The 25,426-nt window shown below is 35.9% G+C and overlaps 1 protein-coding gene and 1 pseudogene across 2 annotated transcripts in view; both read left to right on the top strand.

Moving 5' to 3' along the window:
* HPSE2 (heparanase 2 (inactive)) overlaps positions 1-25,426 on the top strand; it is a 740,027-nt gene that overhangs the window by 166,170 nt on the left and 548,431 nt on the right. The window lies entirely within an intron of this gene.
* LOC125148411 (60S ribosomal protein L6-like) lies at positions 5,185-6,046 on the top strand (annotated as a pseudogene).

Raw genomic sequence — 25,426 nt, 5'->3', positions numbered from 1 at the left:
AAAACCTGAAGTTTAGAGGGTAAAGTAACTTGCTCAAGGCTATATAATCAGTAATGGAAAGGCTATAATGATAAAAAACAAACAACAATAAAACCCAGTTACTTTTATTCTCCTAAGCATTGAATTTACAGGCCTACAGTTGTAAGTTCAAATACTGAAAGCAACTTGCAAGAAAGTCCTGAGAGAGTAACAGAATGGACACCTCACTTGAGGACTTGGTATGGAGGCAATGTAGTGCAATGGACAGCGTATTGGACTATCTGGGGGTCCAGACTAAGTCTATACCTGTCACCAACTCATTATGTGACCTTGTGTAAGATAGTTCCCTTCTGGGTTGAAGATTTATCTATAAAACTAATGCGTAGGATTAGATAATCTCAAAATAACTTTATGATTCAAATGCTCATTGATTATTGTCACAGGTAGATTATATAGAAGAGATGTTAGATTATCTTGAGGTTTGGTTTTCCCCTGCTGTCTGGGTCTGGCATTATTTTGTTTGTTTTGCATTATTTTCCAATGGATTGATCCTTTTGCTGTGGGGCAGGCAGCTTTCTTTCCTGCCCAAGTTCACTCCCATCATCACCGTCTGTGGTGTGCCACCCCTTCCTCTCAACATCTGGGTTTCTTTTTTGAAGGGCTCTCTGTGTAACTGTATTCTGTAAATCACTGCTCCAGTCCTCAGCCTTCTCTGAGTTCCTGGATTATTTGTCATGTGTACCTGTCACCAGATACTTAGTTTCTTTGAGTTCTTTGCTGTTGCCCATGTTGGCATTTTCTTTGTTTCTTTTTTTTCCCCCACTTTCAGAAACATCTTTATTGTTTGCTTCTTTAAACAGTTCTCTACATATATTTCAACATGGTTTGTACATCCATTCATTTTATTTTATTTTATTTTATTTTATTCTATTTTATTTTTTTCATGATAAGTGTACTCTTTAATCCCCATCACCTATTTCACCCATCTCTCTCTCACTTCCTCTCTGGTAACCATCAGTTTGTTCTCTATAGTTAAGAGTCTTTTTCACACACAACCACCACAAGGAGGATTACAAATTTATAACCAAAGGATCTCACAAAATAAGTAGGTGTTTCAACGTCTATTAAATTAGGTGAGATCCACTATAAATACTTCTAACAAAATAAACAGTGAATATTGAAAAAAAAAGAGTCTGTTTCTTGGTTTGTCTGTCCCTCTTTTTTCCCCTTTGCTCATTTGTTTTCTTTCTTAAATTCCATGTATGAGTGAAATCATATGGTATTTGTCTTTCTCTGACTGACTTATTTAGCTTAGCATGAAACTCTTTAATTTGTCCATGTTGTTGCAAATGGCAAGATTTCATTTTTTTAGTAGCTGAGCAATATTCCACTATATATAATACCACATCTTCTTTATCCATTTATGTATCAGTGAACACTTGGCTGTTTCCATAATTTGGCTATTGTAAATAATACTGCTGTAAAAGTAGAAATGCATGTATCCCTTTGAGTTAGTGTTTTTGTATTTTGGGGGTAAATACTCAATAGTGCAAGTACTGGATCTTCGGGTAGTTCTATTTTTAACTTTTGGAGAAACCTCCATACTGTTTTCCACAGTGGCTATACCAGTTTGCATTTCTACCACATGTTTGCATTTTCTGTAGAATTTTAACACTACTAGCTCAAACTTCTAAATTCACTGTTGACTTTAAACATAAGAATATATCTCCCAATATATGCCACAAGGACATTTATTTATGTCCATATTATCATTTTAGTATATCTTTTGTGCTCTATTTCTTATGCTTTACTATAGTTGTAGTAAGTGTCTTCTTTTTCTCTTAAGATGATCCTTATTTATTATCCGTAGGTTTTTTGGGGGGGAGTAGGTAAGGGACATACACTTTATTATTTTGGGGTATTTTTCTAATTTTGTTTTTGCTAGGCAGGAAAATTTTTTCCAACATGTTTTTGAGTTGGAATTTTTCTCATACAATTTCTCTAAGCTTTCATTTTTATTATATCTGTGTGGAATTCTATATTGCTGTACATTTTAATATATATTAAAATATTTAAAGTGTTTGTGGTTATTATATTACTCTTCTTTGGGCCTCTTATGTCTCTACAACTAGACTGTAAGTTTTTTGAGGGCAGGACCATATCTGTAGCACCAGCTCCTGGCTTGGTACCTTTGTGTAGGAATGGTCCCTTTAGTGAAAACTCTTGTGAAAAGTTCCGTGCCCAGACTTACAAGTTATAAGCTGGTCTTGCTTTTTGCACCCAGTTCTTTTTCCTCATTGAAAATGACATATGAGTTTGTTGTTCCCAGCAAATAGTCTGCTAACATAGAGATGCTAATTTTTTTGGTGGACATATTAGTGTTTTCATTAAAAAAAAAGGCAGGGGTAGAAAGAGAAAAGAAACGTACTGCTGTCTATATTAATCTATATCATCACCAAAGTAAAGTACTAGTAGATACTTGAAAACGTTTATGGTCATCAAGAGTCTACCCTTTCTTGCCAACAAGAGTGAAGAAGATCCATAAAAAGAATAGATGAAGTAGGACAATTTTGTAAGTTTAAAAGTGGGAAGGAATTTATTTTAACACACATGTATTTACACCTCTAGACGTCTGTGATCCTGAGAATGAAAAGTTCGCCACAGTTCCTCATGGTATAATGGAACACTTCAAGTTTGAAAAACTCTACTCTGAGTTTTTCCTGAGTAAGGAATTATGTGAGACTCCTGCTGTGGTTATTGTGTAGTTCTGGAACTGAACCTTTATTAGAGGTGTTGTTCATTGGTATTATACAGGGATTGGCAAACTGTGGCCCATGGGCCAAATATGGCCTGCTGTTTTTGAGCATGATTTTTGAGCAAAGAATGGTTTTTACATTTTAAATGGTTCTTAAAAACCACAATAATAATATTTCATGACATATGAGATGTATTTTAAATCTAAATTTCATTATCCAATAATTGGAACAAAGCCATGTTCGTTCATTTATTTATTGTCTATGGTTGTTTTTTTTGCTAGAATGGCAGAGTTGAGTATTTGTGACCCAACCCACATGGCCCATAAAGCCTAAAATAAAATAGTTGCCAAGTTTTTATCTGGCCATTTGTAGAAAAAGTTTGCTTTATACTTTTGGTACAAGATAAGAGACCAAAAAAAAAAAAAAAGTCAACTGGAGACAGAAATGAGGATAGAGGCAGAATTCCTTTCCTGCTACTTTTTTATTCCTTCCCTGACCCCTCCTATTCCCCAGTAAGCTCTATCACTTTTTCTCTTGCATATACTCCCCCACTGTTCCCCACCTCCACATTCACAGGGACATATATATTGTGAGAAAAAGAAAATGAAGGTCTTTCATTTTTATGACAGTTTAGTTTGTGGTTGCTCTTAATTTTTAAAATTGCATTTTCCTTTATTTTAATTCTGAAGTTTAGACCATCTGGGGAAGAAAACTGGGGACCTCAGTATGTATGCTCTCCATTTGGCAACAGCTAAAAGTAGTGCTAAGACCAGTCAAGAGGAGTGAGACTGAAAATGAAGCTTTGTTGGCCTGTATTGAGAAATTGGGGCCAGAACTGACAGTTGGAGCACCATTTTTGCCCATTGTGCTGGGAATTCTGTTTTGTTCCACTGTACAGAAAACCTTTAGGGGTTAAACTCCTACCATTCAATTTTTTTTTTTTTTTGAGGAAACAACAACACAAAACTAGAGGCTCAATTTGGAGGAGAAGCTGAAACTGATTCAAACAAGATTTCATTAACTAATTTGGGGAGCATTTGGAGCTGTTCTGAGCTATACAATTACTTCTTTTCTCATCTCCACTGGCACTCTGAGAATCAGATCACCTGGGGAAAGCAGATTTAAAAAATTCCAGATGGTGTGTGCGATGCTCCAGCTGTGGAGAATCTCTCCCAGTCAGGCAATCTGCCTTTCTGCCGGAACCCTCTAAAACTGTGCTGCCCATTTGTCATGCTTCTCCAATTGCAGCCTTCTGGATAGCTTCTCTTTGCCTTGTCTGACTCTTCCTTTCCAGTTTTTATCATCCCCCTCCATGAGCTAATGTAGTAACATCTCTTCATTGGCTATAAATCCATAGAAGAACCCGATATAAAATATGGTTTTGTGAAGGATAATTGGAAAACATCTGTTTTTTACCCATAAGATTCAGTGTTCACTTGTCTCATATGACGACGTGACTGTTTGTGCATGTGTGAAAAAGAAAAGAAACAGGAAGAGGAGAGGGAAAGGCTAGCATGAGGGTGAGCAAGAAAGATTTCATGCATGTGTTTTTGTAGCCAGCTGGACAAAATAAGTTCATCTCCATGTCAGCTTGATTAGAATCCTGGGTTAATGTTGAGAAAGGTTAGTCTCACTGACTTGAATGACCTTGATAGGGCTACCAAAGAACTGATTGCTTTTGGGTTGGCCCTGGCTATTGTTTTGATGATAAGTTTTGTCTGGAGTTGTTTCTAGCTTATGGTGGCAAGGCCTGAAAGCTTATAGGCATCTTTTGGTCTCCAGAGGGTTCAGGTGGATTTTCCTTAGAAGTTGAACACTATGGGGAGGTGAAGAAGCAGGTAAGAGATGACACTCCATGCTGTTGCTACCTGCTGTTCTTGTTGTGTCTTTTTGTAGTGAGTATGCCTTTTCTAATCTGTAGAATATTAGGTGAGTAAACTTTGAAACCTTTCATTTTAGCTGTGTTAAGAGTCTATAATTGGATTCATGTAAGGTGTATGGGTCATTTGAGTTATATTTTACTTGGTACTTGGTGCCTTTTGAAATCTAGGTGCCTTTTGGTAGGAACTAAAATTCCTCCCCCCATATTGTTACTTTAAAATGTGAATAAAATTTATATGTCATAAAATTGCAAATATCTGAAGTGTACAGTTTGATTGCTTTTGATAAAAGTATGCATCTATGTAACCATCACCTTAAACATGATCTAGAACATTTCCATCATCCAGAAAGTCCCTTACAATAGGTCCCTTTCTGGTCCATCACATCTTGCAAGGCAACTACTGTTCAGATTTCTATCACCATAGATTATTTTGCCTGTTCTTAAACTTCATATATATTGTTTTGTGTCTAGCTTTTTAAGTTTAGCATAATGATTCCAGTGCTCATCTTAGTTATGTGTTATCAGTAGTTCATTAAAATTTTTTTTTGTTCTTTCCCATCTTGCAAGATGGTGGATGAAAAAGCCAAGAAGCCTGATAGTAAGGAGAAGAAACTTGAAGCCAAGAAAGCTGATCCTGGTGGCAAGGTTAAGAAGGGTAATCTCAGGGCTAAAATGCCCAAGAAGGGGAGGCCCCATTCTAGCTGAAACTCTGACGTAGTCAGAGGAATTGGTGAATACTCCCCATCAGCTATATATTCCAAAAAGGCCATGTACAAGAGGAAGTATTCAGCAGCTAAATCCAGGGTTGAAAAGAAACAGAAGGAGAAGGTTTTTGCTATAGTCAAAAAACTAGTTGGTGGTGACAAGAATGGTGATACTTGAGTGGTTAAACTTTGCAGAATGTCTAGGTATTTTCCTACTGAAGATGTGCCTCAAAAGCTGTTGAGCCAAGCAAAAGACCTTTCAGCATGTGAGAAAACTGTGAGATAGCATCATTTCTGGAACCATTTTGATCATCCTCACTGGGTGCCACAGAGGCAAGAGGGTGATTTTCCTGAAGCAACTGAACAGCGGCTTGCTGTTTGTGACCAGATCTCTGTCCCTTAGTTGAGTTCCTCTGCATAGAACACACCAATTTGTCGTTGCCACCTACACGAAAATTGATATCAGTAGTGCAAAAATCCCAAAACATCTCACTGATGCTTATTACTTCAAAAATAAGAAGCTATGCAAACCCAGACACCAGGAAGGTGAGATCTTTGACACAGAGAAGGAGAAATATGAGATTACAGAGCAGTGCAAGGTTGACCAGAAAGCTGTGGATTCACAAATTCTGCCAAAAATCAAAGCTGTTTCTCAGCCTCAGAGCCACTTCCGCTCTGTGTTTTCTCTCACAAATGGAATTTATCCTCACAAATTGGTGTTCTGAATTTCTTACCAAGAACTTAATGAAATAACTGATCCATTTCAAAAAATAAATAATGAATAAAATTTAAAAATTCTGAGTTGTTTTTCATTGTATGACTATCCCACAATCTGTTTACATTTTCTCCTGTTAGTGAACTTCTAACTTTTAGTCAGTTTTACAGAGCAGAAAGTTTTAAATATGGTAAGTCCAGTTTATCAAAAAAAATTTTTATGGTCAGTGTTCTTGGTGTTCTATCTAAGAAATCTTTGTTAACTCTCAAGGACACAAAAATTTTCTTTCATGTTTTCTTCTAGACATTTTATGGTTTTGCTTTTACGTTGAGGTCTGTGGTCCATTTCACATTAATTAATTGTGTCAAGGCAAAAAAATAATTATGTCAAGGAATATTAATATTCATTTTTTTCATATGTTTATTCATTTATTCTGGCAACATTTGTTGAAAACACTGTCTTTTCCCCTTAATTAATACAGTTGAGTCTTTGGCATATTGGTCTGTAGGTTTCTTTTTTTTGTAATGTCCTTGTCAGATTTTGGTGTCAGGGTTAAGCTGGGTTATAAAAATAAAATGGAAACATTCTTTTCCCTTTTATTTTCCGAGTTTGTGTAACATTGATATTAAGTCTTCCTTAAAGGTAGATAGAAATTTCTAGTGAACCCAGGTGGACATGGAGTTTTATTTATGCAAAATTTTTATTATAATTTCTTTGATAGGTATAGGGCTATTCAGATTTTGTATTTCTTCATAAATTTTTAAGTCTTTTTAAAAAAAAGATTCTGCCCATTTTATTTGTTGTTGAATTTATTACCATAAAGCTCTTTGTAGTATTACATTAGTATCCTTTTAATGTCTGTGGGATCTGTAGTGATGCCTCTCTCTTATTCTTGATATTGTTAACTTGTGATTTTCTTCTTTTTTTCTTTGTTATTGTTAGGTGCTTATTAATTTTATTAATACTTTAAAAAACTTTGGCTTTGTTAATTTTCTCTATTTGCTGATATATACTCTGATCTTTATTATTCCTTTCTTATGACTTACTTTGGATTTAATTTGCTCCTCTTTTTCTAGATTCTTAAGGTAGGAACTTAGATAATTGATATTAAATCTTTCTATTTTCTCTAATGTGTGAATTTAAAACTACATTCCTCCTTTAAGCATTATTTGGTTCCACAAATTTTGCTAAGTAATTTTTTAATTTGAAGTATTTTTAATTTCTCTAGTGATTTTTCCTTGACCATTGGCTGTTTAGGTAAGATTTAATTTCCCGATAATAGGAGATTTTCTAGATATCTCACTTTTTATTTCTAATTTTAGTTTTCCCTTCAGAGAATTCACTATGTAAGTTTTCAACCTCCTGGTTTTTGGATTTACAGTTAATACTTTTCATCAAAATTGTCAAGTTGTGGGCTATTCTCTTCAAATATTTTATCTGCCCCAGTCTCTAGGACTCAGTTATATGTTAGATGATTTCATACTGTCCTAAAGATCCTGAAGGCTGTATTAATTTTTTTCAGTAATTTCTTTCTTCTCTTCTTTAAACTGGATTTAAAAAACATGCCTTTAAGTTTATTTCTTTTTCTTTTCCAGTTTTCCCTTAAGCCCTTGTAGTGAATTTTTTATTTCCATTCTAAAATTTCTTCTTGGTATCTCTCTCTCTGTCTCTCTTTCTCTTCCTCTCTCCATTTCTCCACTAAGGTGCCTTATGTGTTATTAGTCATTAAAACTATATTGTCTTTTAATTCTCTATGTGTTTATAATAGGTGCTTTAAAGTCTTTGCTAATAGGTGCATTAGAGTCTTTTGCTAAATCCAGCATCTGGGCCATTTCTGATCTAGTTTCTATTAACTTATTTTAATTTTTGGTTGTTTATTTATTTTTGACTATGGTGATTTTTTAAATGAATACTGATATTGTCATTAAAAATAGTGTAGAGTGTCTGTATTCTGTTGTCTTTCTCTGAATGGTATTGATTTTTATTTTAATAGGCAGTTATTGGCTGGTCACCTTAAACTTTTGTAGACTTTGTTTTATGCTTTCTTCAGATCTGTGGAAAGTCCAGGATGTTTCTCAAGCTCCTCTAGCTTGTCAGGACTTAACTTTCAAACTCCATCTCCCTTGTGGATATTATTAAAACTCGATTTCATACTTGTTAGGGTGGATATAGAGTAGGTCTTACACTAAAGCTTGGTTCTTACTCTTATGGTATAACCTTCTACTGTCTCAGCTGAATGCCTCGGATTTATCAAAGTATTGATAGGATCTCTCCACTCTGAAAGGGCCAAGAACTATGCTCTTTCCTCTAGCAGTGCTTGTTCTCTAATATCTCTGTTTTCCTCTCAACTCTATCATAACTGCTACCTGGTAAACTTTCATGGTCTTAACTCTGAACATATATAGCCATATATAGTCCTCAGGTACTTATACAGGACCTCCCACAAGGACTCCTGTAGCCTTCTCTGTACAGCCACCTTTTCTCTGTTGTCTTGCCTCATAGATTACAGCTACTTCAGCCAAGCTGAACTCTGATTTCTGCCTTCTCAGATCAGTGGGATCACCTCAACCAACTCAGGCTCTAGCTCTCTTCTTTGTAGTTGGGAAATTGTATCATTAGGGAGCTGGGTGATCATGGGATTCACCTCATGAGTTTCCTTTTTCTCAAGGATTACAGTCATGTGCCTGAAAAAGTTGCCTCACATGGTTTGTTCGGATTTGTAGTTATTTATTTCATGAGGGCTGATTTAGTACCAGTTACTTCAACATAGTTGGAAGTGGAAATCCAAGTCTACCATTTTGCTATTTGCTTTCTATTTGTCCTGCCTTTTTCCCACTCCTTTTTTTTTCTCCTTTCATGTTTTATTTTGGGTTAATAAAATTTTTTAGTGTTTTGTTTTAATTATTTTAATGACTTTCTGGATATAACTTACATATTATTTTTAAGAAGTTGTACTAAAGATCACTAAAGATTGCAGTAAATATTGATCTTTAACTTGCCACGTTCTACTTAGAGTTAAAATAGTACCTTTTCCAATAAAAATTTTTATAACACTATAATTCTACTTAGACCCCCCATCCTTTGTGATATTGTTTTATATATTTTATATCTATGAATATTATAATCCACACGATACAATATCATATGTTTTTCATTAAATAGTGAGTCATTTTTTATTGTGGTAAAAAACATACAAAATTTATCATCTTAGTTATTTTTAAGTTTATAGTTTAGTAGTGTTAACTATATACAATCAGTTTTTTTCAAGAAATTAATATAATATGCAAAATATCAAATGTTAAGATTATCTACATATTTACCACATCCACTTCCCTTTATTTCTCTTTGTATGTATGAAGTTTCATCTAATGTCATTTCTCTTCAGCCAAAGAACTTTTCAAACTTGTGATTTTCTCAGGGAGAGAGGGAATGGCTTTAATCTTTTGCTAAGCCTATCTATTGAATTTTTTATTTCAGGTATTGCAATGTTCATTTCTAGAGTTTTTGTTTGGTTCTTTTTCATAGTTTCTATTTTTCTGCTTAGATGTTCCATCTTATCATCCATTATGACCATCTTTTCCTCTAAACTTGATTATATTTATAATAGCAACTTTAAAGTATTTATTTGTAGGGTGCCTGGACGACTCAGTCAGTTGCGTGTCCAACTCTTAGTTTCAGCTCAAGTCATGATCCCACGGTCATGGGATTGAGCTCCATCCATATCAGGCTCCACACTGAGTGAGCATAGAACCTGTTTGAGATTCTCTCTCTCTCTCCATCTGTTCCTCTCCCCCACTTGCATGCATGCTTTCTCTCTAAAATAATTAAAAAAAAAAAAAAGAAAGTACTTGTCTGCAAACAGTATAGAGGTTCCTCAAAAAGTTAAAAATAGAATTATCATATGATCCAGTAATTCCACTACTGGGTCTTTACCCAAAGAGTATGAGAACACTAATGTAAAAACATACATGCACCTGTATGTTTATTGTAGCATTATTTACTATAGCCAAGATATGGAAGCTACCCAAGTGTCCATTGATAGATGAATGGATAAAGATGATGTGGTGTGTGTGTGTGTGTGTGTGTGTATACATATATATGGAATATTTACATATATATGTGTGTATATATATATATATATATATGTGTGTGTGTGTATATATATATATATATATGGAATATATATATATATAATGGAACATTACACAGCCATAAAAAATGAAATCTTGTCATTTGCAATAGCAAGGATAGATCTAGAGGGTATAATGGTAAGTGGTATGTCAGCCAGAGAAAGACAAATACCATATAATTTCATTCATATGTGGAATTTAAGAAACAAAACAAGAAAAAGAGAGACAAATAAAATATAGGCTCTTAAACATAGAGAACAAACAGGTGGTTGCCAGAGGGTAGGTGGGTGGGGAATGCATGAAATAGCTGAAGGGAATTAAGAGTACAATGAGTATTGTATAGCATTGTTAAATCACTATATTATACACCTGAAACAAATATAATACTGTATGTTGACTATACTGTAAATAAATAAATAAGTAAGTAAGTAAAGTAAGTAAGTAAAATTTTGAAAGTCTGCTAATTCCAACATCTGCATTATTTTGGAGTTTTTGTTGACTACTTTTTCTTTTAATTACGGGTCACATTTTTCTGTTTCCATGTCTAGTAAGTTTTCAATTGTATCTGGACATTATGTTTGATACTGTAGAGAATCTGGAAGTTGTTCTCTTTCTTTGAAAATGCTTTTTTAAAAAAAGTTCGGGGGCGCCTGGGTGGCATAGTCAGTTAAGCGTCCGACTTCAGCTCATGATCTCGTGGTTTGTGAGTTTGAGCCCCGCGTCGGGCTCTGTACTGACAGCTCAGAGCCTGGAGCCTGCTTCGGATTCTGTGTCTCCCTCTTTCACTGCCCCTCTCCTGCTCATGCTTTGTCCCTCTCTCTCCGTCAAAAATAAATAAAAACATTAAAAAAAATTCAAACAGTTCAGTTATTTTTTGGTCACCTGGAACTAATGTAGGCTTCATTTTACACTTTGATAGAGCAGGTTTGTTTTAGTTTTTCTTTTAGTCTTAGGGTGAGACATAGTCTTTACTCTTTGGCATTACTCTTTCCTGCAGTTTTATTGGAGAGTCCAGATGTTTATCAAGCTTCTCTAACTTAGCAGAATTCAAACTCAAAACACTTTCTCCCTGGGCAGAGGCTGAAACCTTTGCTCAGCCTTTTCAGCTTTCCAGCTATTGCTCTTCCACAGACTTTTTGGAGTCTCACAGTTCAGTGGCCAGTTTATACTTAGGTTTTACACCTAAATTATAATTTTAGTCTCAGAATTTATTCATAGTTTTGAGAGTTCCCTCTTCTGTGGCTTTTTACTCTCTTGTATTTCCTTTCTCAATTTCAAGACTCTTTGCCAGCCCTAACCTTGTGCCCTGAGGGTTTCTGCACCATTCTGCACAGACTAGGGAGTGCCCTGAATACATTTTTGGGTAAATTATTCTATATGGCTCTTTCATTTTCTGTCTCTGGACTGAATCAATGTTGCATGAGTAATAAGAACAATGTTTCATTAAAAAAAACAGTTGTGCTAATAGACACTTTGTCATGGTGGCAAGCCTACATGGCTCTTCTGTGACTGGCCTGGGAAATGATTGGCACACTGTATCTCACTAGTAGCCAAATGAGGATCTGTTAGTATAGATCACTGAGCAACCTGTATCACCAGGTGGTGGTGGTGGTTGTTTCTACAAGATTCCCGTGAAGAGTATGTTTGTTTACCCTTTGTTTGGTTGTAGTAAATGGGGAATGATAATTTTCCTGATGAGTTTCCCAGATAAGTGGCTTTGTGAAACCTCACATAGAATTCGTATGTCTTTTTTTTCTGATTTGTACAATTCATGCGTAAGGGTTTCTGGTATATTACCCAACATATTCTATTTTATTCTTTCTGATTATAGTATTTATTTTACCATGCTACTTTTCCTTTGGGAAACTGTAATGTCATTTATGTGGAACACTCAGTCTTCATACTTGTGTTCTTTGTCTGTCATTCTGATCCACACCTCATCTTTCTCACCTCAAGGGTGGAAATGTGGTAACAAGTTACCACAGTGATTGGTTCAAGTGTAGGCCAAGATATAAATAAGACCATATATAAAATTTTCCTCAGGATATTTCTCTTTAGCTTAGACCATGAGCTTCTAAGGCAAGAACCATGTTTACCATGCATCCTCTGTACCAAGCCCAGACCTGGAGAAATGTGAATGAATGTTGAATAGAATGAGTGGCCCTTGGCAGAGTCATGCAATGATTGTGACTTTGGCTTTCCAAGACTGGATTCTTCTTTTTTAACCTGGTAGCATCTCTCTACCGGGTATAAGTCAGATTTGTTTGTTGAAATTATAGAAAGAGCTCAAATGTCCATTGACTGATGAGTGAGTTACGAAGATGTGGTATACACACACACAGACACACACAGGAATGTTACATGGCAATAAAAAAGAACGAAATCTTGCCATTTGCAACAACATGGATGTAACTAGAGTGTATTATGCTAAGTGAAATAAGTCAGTCAGAGAAAGACAAATTCATATGATTTCACTCCTATGTGGAATTTAAGAAACAAAACAGATGAACATAGGGGAAGTTAAGGAAAAATAAGATAAAAAACAGAGAGGGAGGCAAACCATAAGAGACTCTTAAATACAGAGAACAAACAGGGTTGCTGGAGGGGATGGAGGTGGATGGACTAAATGGGTGATGAACATTAAGGAGAGCACTTGGTGGGAAGAGCACTAGGTGTTATATTGTTAAGTGATGAATCACTGGATCACTGAATTCTACTCCTGAAACCATACTCCACTGTATGTTAACTAACTTGAATTTAAATCATCATCATCATCATCATCATCATCATCATCATAAAGATATAAGTCAAAAGTTGGCAAATCTATTCATGAAATGGACCCCACCAATATATAGTTGAGGGTATGACTGAGAGAGAATGAATTCTCAGAGAAAGTACATTTTGAGATTAGACCCTCATTTCCCCTAGAGCAATGTAATTTTGATCTTTGAAACAGGTGTGTGCACGTGTTTCCTTCATGTCTTTGTACCCCACTCTGCTCCCAGGACATCAAAAGACTCAGGAAGCTCTTTCACTAGAAATACCTATTTCAAGTATATCAGTTCTCTATCTTGAACTTTGGAGAAGTACCATTAGTGTTATTGAAATAACATTTGCGAATTAAGAGACCTGGAGGATGTCACAGACTGGTCAGGGGGAGAATGATTTAGGAAGTGGGAATGATGGCACATGGTTAAGATGTGTTGTTACTTTTACAACCATTTTCCTCCATTTTCTTCCTCCATTTTCTTGTTCTTCCCTCTGCTGTTCTCAGGTCCTCAGTGATCTCAGAATTATAACTCTCTTTGTAGGGGTTTTTGTGAAATACTGTTACTATACTATGGGTTAAGTAAGAATAGACTTTTTGGAAAAAAAAGTTCTAAACATTATTAAGTTCTAAACATTCAGCCTATATATGGATATTTATAAAACAACCTCCTTGTAATTTGGAGTGGTTCTCTGTCAACAAATTAAGACTCAACAAATGGTTAAGTCCCTGAAGTAGCCACCATGCTAGGGGCTTTCACATATGTTATCTGGCATAATTATAAAAACCTGTGTGCATGTAGGGAGTTATTATTCATCCCTATTTTATAGAGAGGAATTTTGCCAACAATTAGAATTAAAAATAAACATCATGACTTCTGATTTCTCGTCTGGCATGTAAGTAGCTTTAGACATCTCCACTGTAACAAGAAATAAAAAACTGAAGAAATGGAAAAATCAACTCTTTTTAGATTCGTCAGAGAAATGAGGTCACAGGGCAAACCAAGATATACCTTGTGCTTTATTCCTTATGGATCATCTAATTTGGAACATACCCAAGTCTAACCCAAAGAAATCTGATATCCAAAAAAATGAGTAATAATGTGAAAGCTGCTGTCAGATGACACCTAAAACAAACCTTTTAACAAATACCAGAAAAAATAAATAAATGAGCCTATTCACCATTAAAATTTCAATGATTATAGGGGCGCCTGAGTCGCTCAGTCAGTTGGGTGTCCGACATCACTTCAGGCAATGATCTCATGGTTCATGGGTTTGAGCCCTGCATTGGGCTCTGTGCTGACAGCTCAGAGCCTGGAGCCTGCTTCAGATTCTGTGTCTCCCTCTCTCTGCTCACACCCTCTCTCTCTTTCAAAAATAAGCAAACATTAAAAAAATAAAAATAGAATCTCAATGATTCTAGGAAAATATAACTCAAAATCCATTAATGTTCTTGTCCCTGAGTAAGACTCAGAGCCCTCTCTCTTAGAAATGGTTTGCCAGCCTCCCAGTGGAATAAAAAGCTCTCTTCTCCTTCTGTTTTCCACCTTACTTTAAATCCTACTTCACAGATTTTGTTAAGGGTCAATTTGACATCCATTTCTCAAATCAGACTTCTCTAGTGCTCTCTATATATCTTCAAAGCACAATTCTGGAAGAAAGGCTACTAATTCAAGTTTGAAAAATGTACTCTTTGGATGATCTCAGAAGTGTTTGACAACAACTGCATTATTAGAGAAAACTGAAATAATCATGAAGCTGAGAAAGCTTATTTTATATATTGGGTAGAAAGTTAAATAAAATAGTTCTGCATATTCTAACATTGGTTGGTGTCCTGACCTTTCTAAATATTCAACCAGTAAAGACATTTGAGAAGCCTAAGACTTGCTCTCTTGCTCTCTTCAAAAGTGATAGATTTCACTTGAATTTTACAATGGAGTCGCAACTACAGCAAAGGAGCAGCTGTCTTACCAGGTACAGAACAGGAGAAGATGGTTTATCAAGAGCTCTGGAAATTTTTAAGGCTTCAAAATTTGTGGAGAAAATGAAATTTCATTTGTTTTTAAATGAAGAGTCTACATCATGATAATGGGCTGCTCTGTTTGGAAGCAGTCCTTCCCAATTTTCTCTCAGCATGCTGCTGCATGTATTTGCTTAATTCATCACAGAAATGTGTCATCAAATAAATTATAAAATTACCATTTAAAAATAAATAAGCAGTTGGAATTTTCAGGAGAATCATTTCCATGAGATTCCAAATTTTATGAACTAATGCCAAGCATTTTCAAACCAATTGTTTCAAGGATTTGAAGAAAATTTATTACTATTAAATCTTTGCCAGATGACCAGTGATAGAAAGTTAAATAGTTTCAAAATTTTTGTTTTGAATCATCAGAGATTAAGTACAATGGAATATGTTCTGGGAAATGAGAAGTAGGAATAGAACAAAGAGTTCTCAAAGAGCTTGGTGTTCTGGAAGGTTCTCATCAGAAATGGTAAGGAAGGGTGCCTGGGTGGCTCAGTCAGTTAAGTGTCTAACTCTTGATTTTGCCTCAGGTCATGATCCCAGGGGGTGGAATCGAGCCCTGCATCAGATTCCATGCTGAGTGTGGACCTTGCTTAAGATTCTCTCTCTCTCTCCCTCTACCCACCCCCCACCCCCCCGCCGCAGCTCTTGCACTCTCTGTCTCAAAAAAAAAAAAAAAAAAAAAAAAAAGCAAGAAATGGTAAGGAGAATATAGAATGCTACCAACAAAGACTCAGGGCACATAACTTCCAAATGTTGACTGTAGGATTCTGCCTCATTTCTGACTAGATTAATTACCAAGTTATCTCTGGTCAGCTAGCATTTTGGAAATGAGTGAATATATTTAAAGAAAGAGCCAAATATCCTGGGAACTAGAGTTCTCAGCCTCTTTCTTATAGTTGCTTCATAATCTGATTGTTGAGTAGAGGCCCTGGCCTGTGGACTCTTGGAATTATATGGAGATTGAGCTACACATTTTACATTTCAGAGTATGGAATTATAGCAACACATCAAATTAGAAGTTTCTACTAAGGCATCAATATACAATAGATGTTGCATACCAAAGCAAAGTATCAGTCCAAGGTGCAGAAGGATAAACCTGGAAACTGCTCACATAATCTTAGAGACTCCTCATCTATAAGGAGGGTATTAAATTATGTATTGTTAGATATTTGAGGAGGATTTTTTTTAATGTTTATTTTTGAGAGAGAGAGAGAGACAGACAGTGAGCGAGAGAGGGGCAGAGAGAGAGGAAGGCACAGAATCTGAAGCTAGCTCCAGGCTCCAAGCTGTCAGCACAGAGCCCGATGCAGGGCTGGAACCCACAAACTGCGAGATTATGACCTGAGCTCAAGTGGGATGCTTAACTGACTGAACCACCCAGGTGCCTCTAAGGAGGATTTTTAAAGGAAGCTTTATTGGGGAAAGTGGTACTCTGAATCTTTTTCTTCCCACGTATCTCCCAAGAGTAGGGTGGAGAATGCTTCCCTCTTCACCTAAGGTTAAGAGAGAGGGCTACCTGAAGCACTTGATATGGATTTCCTGTCACTGGTATGGAAGAATGGAGTGAGCTGACTTCTTTCCAGGAGATCTAGAGGATGAAAGAGACATGGCTTAGTTGCTTTCATGGTGGGACAAAGGAGAATTGCTACTGTTTTGGAATTGGCTTGTACTTCTCAGAGTACTTGGGGGGAAAGAATTCATGGATGTTTCTAGTGGGTCAGATGTGGGGTCATATATACAAGGACCGGTATAGGAGATGTCTTAGATCCAGTTTAATAGAAGTTGCTAGAAGGGCAAACAGACCTCAGCAAGGTGGACCCTATGGTATACTTGGAGCCCAAGGAAGAAATAAATGACTGCCAAAATAAAATGCAGTCCTTTAAGTTGAGGGAAATGAATGTGATAGACTGCCAGCATTTGGGGGTGTGTGTGATGCTTTGAAATATCTATAAAAGCGCTCTCACCTTCAGAGAGCATGGGTAACTTACTTAACTTCTTTAGAATCAGTTTCCTTATCTGTAAAATGAGGATAATAGTAACTACTACAAAAGGTTGTTAAGATTAGATGAGATTAATGCAAGTAGAATGGGCACTTTGGTGTCTAGCTCAAAATGTTAGCTTTATAACAAGTTTAGACTTAGAAGATGTTAAATGGCAGGAACTTCTTACAAGATATGTCTCCTGAGGAAAGGGAAATGAGCAAAATTAAACTATTGGGACTTCATCAAAATAAAAATCTTCTGCACAACAAAGGAAACCATCAACAAAACTAAGGCAACCTATGGAAAAAAGAAGACATTTACAAGTGATATGTCTATAAAATTCAACACCCCCAAAATAAATAGTCCAATTAAAAATGGGCAGAAGAGGGGCGCCTGGGTGGCTCAGTTGGTTAAGTGTCTGACTTTGGCTCAAGTCATGATCTCACGGTTTGTGAGTTCAAGCCCCACATCAGGTTCTGTGCTGACAACTCAGAGCCCGGAGCCTGCTTTGGATTCTGTGTCTCCCTCTCTCTCTGCCCCTACCCCATTTGAACTCTGTCTGTTTCTCTCTCTCAAAAATAAACATTAAAAAAATTTCTTTAAATGGGCGGAAGACATTAATAGACATTTTTCCGAAGAAGACATACAGATGGCTAAAAGATATATGAAAAGATGCTCAATCAACATCATTCATCATCAGGGAAATGCAAATCAAAACTAGGGGATTATCACCTCATACCAGTTAGAATGGCTAAAATTAACAACACAAGAGACAACAGGTGTTGGCAAGGATGTGGGGAAAGGGGAATCCTCTTAACACTCTTGGTGGGAATGCAAACTGATACAACCACTCTGGAAAACAGTATGGAGGTTCCTCAAAAAGTTAAAAAAAAGAACTGCCTTACTATCTGAAAATTGCACACTAGGTATTTACCCAAAGAATACGAAAATACTTATTCGAAGGGGTACATGCATCGCAATGTTTATAGCAGCATGATCTATAATAGCCGAATTATGGAAAGAGCATACATGTCCATTGACTGATAAGTGGATAAAGAAGATGTGGTGTAGGGGCACCTGGGTGGCTCAGCCAACTGATTGTCCAACTCTTGATTTCAACTCAGGCTCAGGTCATGATCCCAGGGCTGTAGGATTGAGCCCCATGTCCAGGTTCATGCTGAGCATGGAGCATGCTTAAGATTCTCTCTCTCTCTCTCTCTCTCTCTCTCTCTCTCTCTCTCTCTCTCTCCCCCTCCCTCCCTCCCTCTCTCTTTATCCCTCTTCCCCACCCTCTCTAAAATAAAAAAAAAAGATTTGTTGTATATATACAATGGAATATTACTCAGCTATAAAAAGAATGAAATATTGCCATTTACAGTGACATGGATGGAGCTAGAGAGTATTATGCTAAGTGACATAAGTCAGAGAAAGACAGATACCATATAATTTCACTCATGTCGAATATAAGAAACAAACTCTCATAGGGTAAAAAGAGAGGCAAACCAAGAAACAAACTGGTTTATAGAGAACAAACTGATGGTTGTGAGAGGGGAGATGCATGGGGGGGATAGGTTAAATAGGTGATGAGGATTAAGGAGTGCCCTTGTGATGAGCATTGGATGTTGTATGTAAATGTTGAATCACTGAATTGTACACCTGAAACCAATATTACACTGTATATTAATTAACTGGAACTTAAGTAAAACCTTAAAAAATAGAATAGCAAAAATGTGTATTTTTTTACAGTAAGGAAATTTAGTCATATAGATTTTAAAGTAATAGCTAATTGTGAGCTGGATTGGTTTTTAATGTTTTGCTGTTGAAAATATTGTCTACATATATATATATATATATATATATACACATGTTTATTTACTTTTGAGAGAAGGAGAGAGAGAGAGAGAGAGACAGAGAGAGAGAGAGAGAGAGAGAGAGAGAGAGACAGAGTGGACACGGGGGAGGGGCAGAGAGAGAGAGAGAGAGACAGAATCCGAAGCAGGCTCCAGCCTCTGAGCTGTCAGCACAGAGCCCGACGTGGGGCCTGAACCCATGAACCAGAAGATCATGGCCTGAGCCAAAGCTGGATGCTTAACAGACTGAGCCACCCAGGCGACCCTGTAAAAATATTTTTAATAGACATCATCAATAATTATTATTTGTATTATTTTAAAAAAATTCAACACTATAAACCATGCTAAAGATATGTGAATAGACTCATTTCTTAGAGTAGATTTATTTCTGTAGAGTAGACTTCTCATAGTGGGATGTCTAGGTCAAAGGTATATGTATTTTAAAATTTCATAAAGTCAAGTTTTTTAAGATATAACTTACATGCAGTAAAAAATGATTTTAACAAATGATTGTAGAATATAGTCATGGAACCACAACCACCATCAGGACAGAGATTTCTATCATTCTGAAAAGCTCTCTTATGCCCCTTTGCAGTCAATCTCCCTACCCCAGTCTTTAGTTGCCTTTCATTTGATATCTGTTCCTTAAGTTTTCCCTTTTCTAGAATGTCATATGAATGCAGTAATAAAATGACTTCTTTCACTTAGCATAATGCTTTTTGAGATTCCTCTATCTTGTTGGATGTATCTGCATTTCGTTACTTTTTATTGCTGGATTGTATTCTGTTACATGAATATTCTACAATTTGCTTATCCATTCATCTGTTGATGCACATTTGATTTGTTTCTAGTTTTTTGCAGTTATGAGTAAAATCACTATAAATGTTTGTTCTCAGATCTTTGTATGGGCATATGCTTTCATTTCTGTTGTGTGGATACCTGGGAGTAGAATTGCATAAGCATTTAATTGTATGTTTAACTTTTTAAGAAATTACCAAATTTTGCCAAAGTAACTACCATTTCACATTTTCATCAGCAATGTGTGAGAGTTCTAGTTTCTCCACATCATTGCAAACACTTGGTATTGTCAGTCTCTAATTATTGACATTCTAATGGGTATAAAGTGGTATCTCCTTGTGGTAGTTTACATTTCCCTAATGACTGATGATGCTGCACATTTTTTCATGTGCTTATTAACCATTTGTATATGGTGAAGTGTCTATGCAGATCCTCTACCTGTTTTTTAATTGAGTTTTTATCTTATTATTAAGTTGTGCGAATTTTTAAAAATATATTCTGAGTATAAGTCCTTTATCAGATAAGTGATTTGGAAAAACTGCTTCTTCTAAGATGTAGCTAGGTAAAAGCATTTTTTTAAAGACATCTTTTGAAGAGCCTAAGTTTTTATTTGATGAAACCCTTTTAATCCATTTTTTTTCTTTTGTGCTGGTTTATCAGAGTTTATCTTTATTTCACCTTCACATTTAGAGTATAGTTTTGATGGATATAGAATCTTTGGTTGATAGTCTTTCCCTACAGCATTTTGAATATGTCATTCTACTGTGTTCTGTCTTCCACTGTTTCTAATTAGAAGTCAACTTTTAATGGTATTATTGTTATTCTGTTTATGATGGATATTTTTTCCCTTGATAGTTTCAAAAATTTATTTTTGCTTTTGCCTTTTGAAGTTGGATTATGATGTGTCTGTGTTTGGATTTCTTTGTGTTTATCCTACTTGAGGATTCTTGACCCTTTTTGACATTTATATGAATGTATTTCATCATCCTGAGGCCATTTTCAGCTCTTGTTTCTTCAAATACCTTTTCTGTCTTACAGGTATCTGAAGTTTTCAAAAAATATTTATTTATTTATTTATTTATTTATTTATTTATTTAGAGAAAGAGAGAGCAAGTGAGCACATGCACACGAGCAGGGGAGGGGTAGAGAGAATGGGAGAGAGAACCCCAAGCAGGCTCCACTCTATTAGCGCAGAGCCCGACACAAGGCTCCATCTCACAAACCATGAGATTAGGCCTGAGCCAAAATCAAGAGTGAACACTTAACTGACTGAGATACTCAGGCAACCCCATGTCTCTGAAATTTTGCTCACTTTTCTTTGTTTTTGTCTGCCTTTCTCCTTCATTTTCTATTGTTTCTAGTGATCTGTCTTCTAGTTCACTGATTCTTTTGCTATCTTCAGTTTGATATTGAGCCCACTTAATGAATTTTTTATTCTAGTTAAACTTTTCAACTTTAGTATTTCCATTTAATTTTTTTAAATTTCTGTTTCTTTCTCATGGTTATCTTCATATTTCTCTTGAACTTCCTGAAAGGCTATTTTTTAAAGTTTTTGAACATATTTACAAAAATGTTTTAATGTTTATTTTTGAGAGAGAGAGAGAGAAAGAGAGAGAGAGAGAGTACACACAAGTGGGGAGAGGCAGAGAGAGGGAGACAGAATTCTAAGCAAGCTCCCCGACATGGGGCTCAAACTCATGGATTGCGAGATCATGACCTGAGCCTAAGTTGGATGCTTAACTGACTGAGCCACCCAGGCACCCATGAATATATTTGTAACAGTTGCTTTGAAGTCTTTGACTGCTAAGCCTCACGTCTAAACTCACCCAGTTAGTCTCTTTTATCTCTTTTCTTTTCCCTGGGTGTTTCTTTGCATAGTCTATAGTTTATTGTTGTTGCCATTGAAATCTGGGCTCTTTCTTTATTTATTGGTTTGAAAGTGAGACTTTTTTTAATGCAATATAATTAACATACAATGTTATATTAGTTTTAGGTGTACAATATAGTGATTCAACAATTATATTTATGACTCAGTGCTCATTCAGGTAAGTATATTCTTAATCTTCTCTATTCATTTCACCCATCACATCACCCACATCTCTGGCAACCACTGGTTTGTCCTCTGTATTTAAGAGTTATTTTTTGTTTGTCTTTTTTTTCTTTGTTCATTTTTTTTTATTTCTTACATACCATATATGAATGAAATCATATGGTATTTGTCTTTCTCTGAATGACTTATTTCACATAGCATTATACCCCCTAGGTCCATCCATATTGTTGCAAATGTGAAATTTCATTTTTTTATGGCTGAGTCATATTCCATTGTGTGTGTGTGTGTGTGTGTGTGTGTGTGTGTGTGTATATATATATATATATATATATATATATATATATATATACACACACATCTATATACCACCTCTTCTTTATCCATTTATCTAGCAATGGATACTTGGGTTGCCTGTATCTTGGATATTGTAAATAATGCTACAGTAAACAAACACAGGGCTACATATGTTTTTTGAATGAATGTTTTTGTTTTCTTGGGGTAAATAGCCAGTAGTGAAATCACTGGATCATATGATATTTCTATTTTAATATTTTTTGAGGAAACTCCATAATGTTTTTCACAGTGGCTGCACTAATTTGCTTTCCTACCAGCAGTGCATGAGGGTTTCTTTTTCTCCATATCCTTACCAACAGTTGTTTTTTGTGTTTTTGATTTTAGCCATTCTGACAAGTATGAGGTGATATCTCATTGTTGTTTTGATTTGCATTTCCCTGATGATTACAGATGTTGAGCCTCTTTTCATGTGTCAGTAGGTCATCTGTATGTCTTCTTTGAAAACATGTCTATTCATGTCCTTTGCCCGTTTTTAATTGGATTATTTGGGCTTTTTGGTGTTGAGTTTTATAAGTTCTTTATTTATTTTGGATATTAACCCCCTACTGTATATATCATTTGCAAATATATTCTCCCATTTGGTAGGTTGCCTGTTTGTTTTGTTGATGGCTTCCTTTGCTATGCAAAAGCTTTTTATTTTGGTGTAGTTCCAATAATTTAATTTTGCTTTTGTTTTCCTTACCTAAGGAGACATGCCTAGAAAAATGTTGTGAAGGCTGATGTCAAAGAAATTACTGCCTGTGTTTCCTCTAGGAGTTTTATGGTTTAAGGTCTAACATTTAGGTGTCTAATCAATTTGGAGTTCGGGTTTGTATATAAAACTGTAAGAAAGTGGTTTCATTTCATTCTTTGCATGTAGCTGTCCAGTTTTCCCAATACCATTTGGTGAAGAGATGGTCTTTTCCCCATTGTTTTTCTTGCCTCCTTTGTCATAGATGAATTGATCATGTAAGTGTGGGATTATTTTGGGGCTCTCTATTCTGCTCTGTTGATTCATGTATCTGTTTTTGTGCCAGCACCATACTGTTTTGATGTCTATAAAAGCTGGACATTTTAGATAATATATTGTAGCAGCTCTGGACTCTGAATGTTTCCCCCAATGAACAGGTTCTGTTTTTTCTTTTTTGCTTTTTTTTATTGTTTGTTTTTAGCAACTTGCTTGTACTTACACAGAAGAATGTGTCTTCTCTGTGGTGTTCAGCTATAGATATCCCGGCTTAGTTTTTTGTTCTTATTTTTATTATTTATTTATTTATAATTTTTTTTAAGTTTATATTTATTTATTTTGAGAGAGAGACAGCATGAGCTGGGGAGGGACAGAGAGAGAGAGGGAGAGAGAGAGAGAGGGAGAGAATCCCAAACAGGTTCTCCACTGTCAGCACAGAGCCCGATGTGGGGCTCGATCTCATGAAACTGTGAGATCATGACCTGAGCTGAAACTGAGAGTTGGATGCTTTACCAACTGAGACACCCAGGTGCCCCTGATTTTTATTTTTAAAATTTTGGCTTCCAAGGGGTTGCCTTGTGCCTGTGTAAGTTAGTGGTCACTTGTAGATTCAGAAGATACTGTGCCCAAGTTCCGTCAAGCTCATAAGGTTTTTACCTTCTGTTGATGAATTAGTATGTGGAAGAGTATATTCAAAGTTTATCCAGTTCACAAGTCTGCCTTCACTCTCTGGTATCCTCTGTGCATGCCTGTTGCCAAGGTTGTATGATGAGCTTATGTCTTTCATTTCCAGACTTGTTCTGTTCAGTTTCTACCTAGTCAGTTACCTGCACCTGCTAAAACTGCTCTTTGGGGAGAGTATTTGCTGATGTTTTAACCCACTGTTGTGGGAAACTGCACTTGTCTTGATATTTTAAGATTCTTGACCCATATTACAAATTTGTTTCATTCTTCTGTCAGTCTGTAGGTATATGTCTACAACATATTTCTTAAAAAAATTTTTAATGTTTTATTTATTCTTGATTGAGAGAGAGAGAGAGAGAGAGAGAGAGAGAGAGAACATGAGCGATGGAGGGGCACAGTGAGAGAGAGACACAGAATCCGAAGCAGACTCCAGGCTCTGAGCTGTCAGCACAGAGCCCGACATAGGGCTCTAACTCACGAGTTGTGAGATCATGACCTGAGCTGAAGTTGGACGCTCAACTGACTGAGCCACCCAGGCGCCCCTTCATAAGATATTTCTAAAGCTAGACAATTGAGTCAATTATGGTGTGAGCCCATAAATATCTGAGAAAATCTTTTTGTTTTCTTTACATCTGAATGATAACTTGGCTTGGTATAAAAAGTTGTGGTTGCAATCATTTCCCCTTAATTAATTCTATAATACATGGTTGTTTTGCATTTGGTATAGAAGTGAAATAGAACTTTTGTTCCTTTACATAAAATTTTTTTCTTGCTTGAATGATTTAAAGGATTTATCTTTATTGTTTCAATTTCAAACTGGAATATATCTAGGTATAAGCATTTAAACATTAATTTGGTCTAAAATTGAAATAAATTTAATCAGAAAGACAAAATCTAAATTTGAAAAACAGTAAAGTTTTACTGAAGTTCATAAACTTGATCTGAATAAATAGCAAGGCATGCCATATTCCTGGAGAGGAGAACTGAATGTTATTTCTTCCCAAATGTTGTGTTATTTTATCTTTCATAATAGTAGGAGACACATAATAAATATATGTTTGTCCCACATGAGTAATACAATTATAATCTGAATCTAAAAGGGTTGTGGGAGGATGAAATTTGACAACTTGAGGTTTTAAGTTCATTTATAATAGTAAATATGTGAGTATCCAAGAAATTTTGGGAAATGAATATATTGCTAATGTTTTTTGTTTTTTGTTTTTTGGGTTTTTTTGCTAATGTTGTTATAAAATTGAGATAGATGAAAAGATCAATGCCAAAAAAGAATGAGTCTAGAAGAAAAAGTAAAATAGGGGCACCTGGGTGGCTCAGTCAGTTAAATATCTAACTCTTGCTTTCAGCTCAGGTCGTGATCTCCTGGTTTGTGGGATTGAACCCCACATTGGGCTCTGTGCTGATGGTGTGGAACCTGCTTGGGATTCTCTCTGCCCCTCTCTTTCTTCCCCTCCCCTGTCAAAATAAATAAATAAACTTAAAAAAAGAAAAAGTAAATATATATGGAAATTTAGTATATAAAAAAGTGGCATTTCATTTTATTTTTAAAATTATGTTTATTTTTGAGAGGGAGGGACAGAACATGACTGGGGAAGGGACAGAGAGAGAGATAAGCAGAATCCAAAGCAGGCTCCAGGCTCCGCACTGTCAGCACAGAGTCTGACACAGAACTCAAACTCACAAACTGTGACATCATGGCATGAGTTGAAGTTGGACACTTAACCCACTGAGCCACCCAGGCGCCCCAAGGTTGTGACATTTCAGATCAATGAGGAAAAATAGATTT

This window comes from Prionailurus viverrinus, chromosome D2, assembly GCF_022837055.1.
Source record: "Prionailurus viverrinus isolate Anna chromosome D2, UM_Priviv_1.0, whole genome shotgun sequence".
Lineage (NCBI taxonomy): Eukaryota > Metazoa > Chordata > Mammalia > Carnivora > Felidae > Prionailurus > Prionailurus viverrinus.
This window is presented reverse-complemented; position numbering and strand designations above follow the sequence as displayed.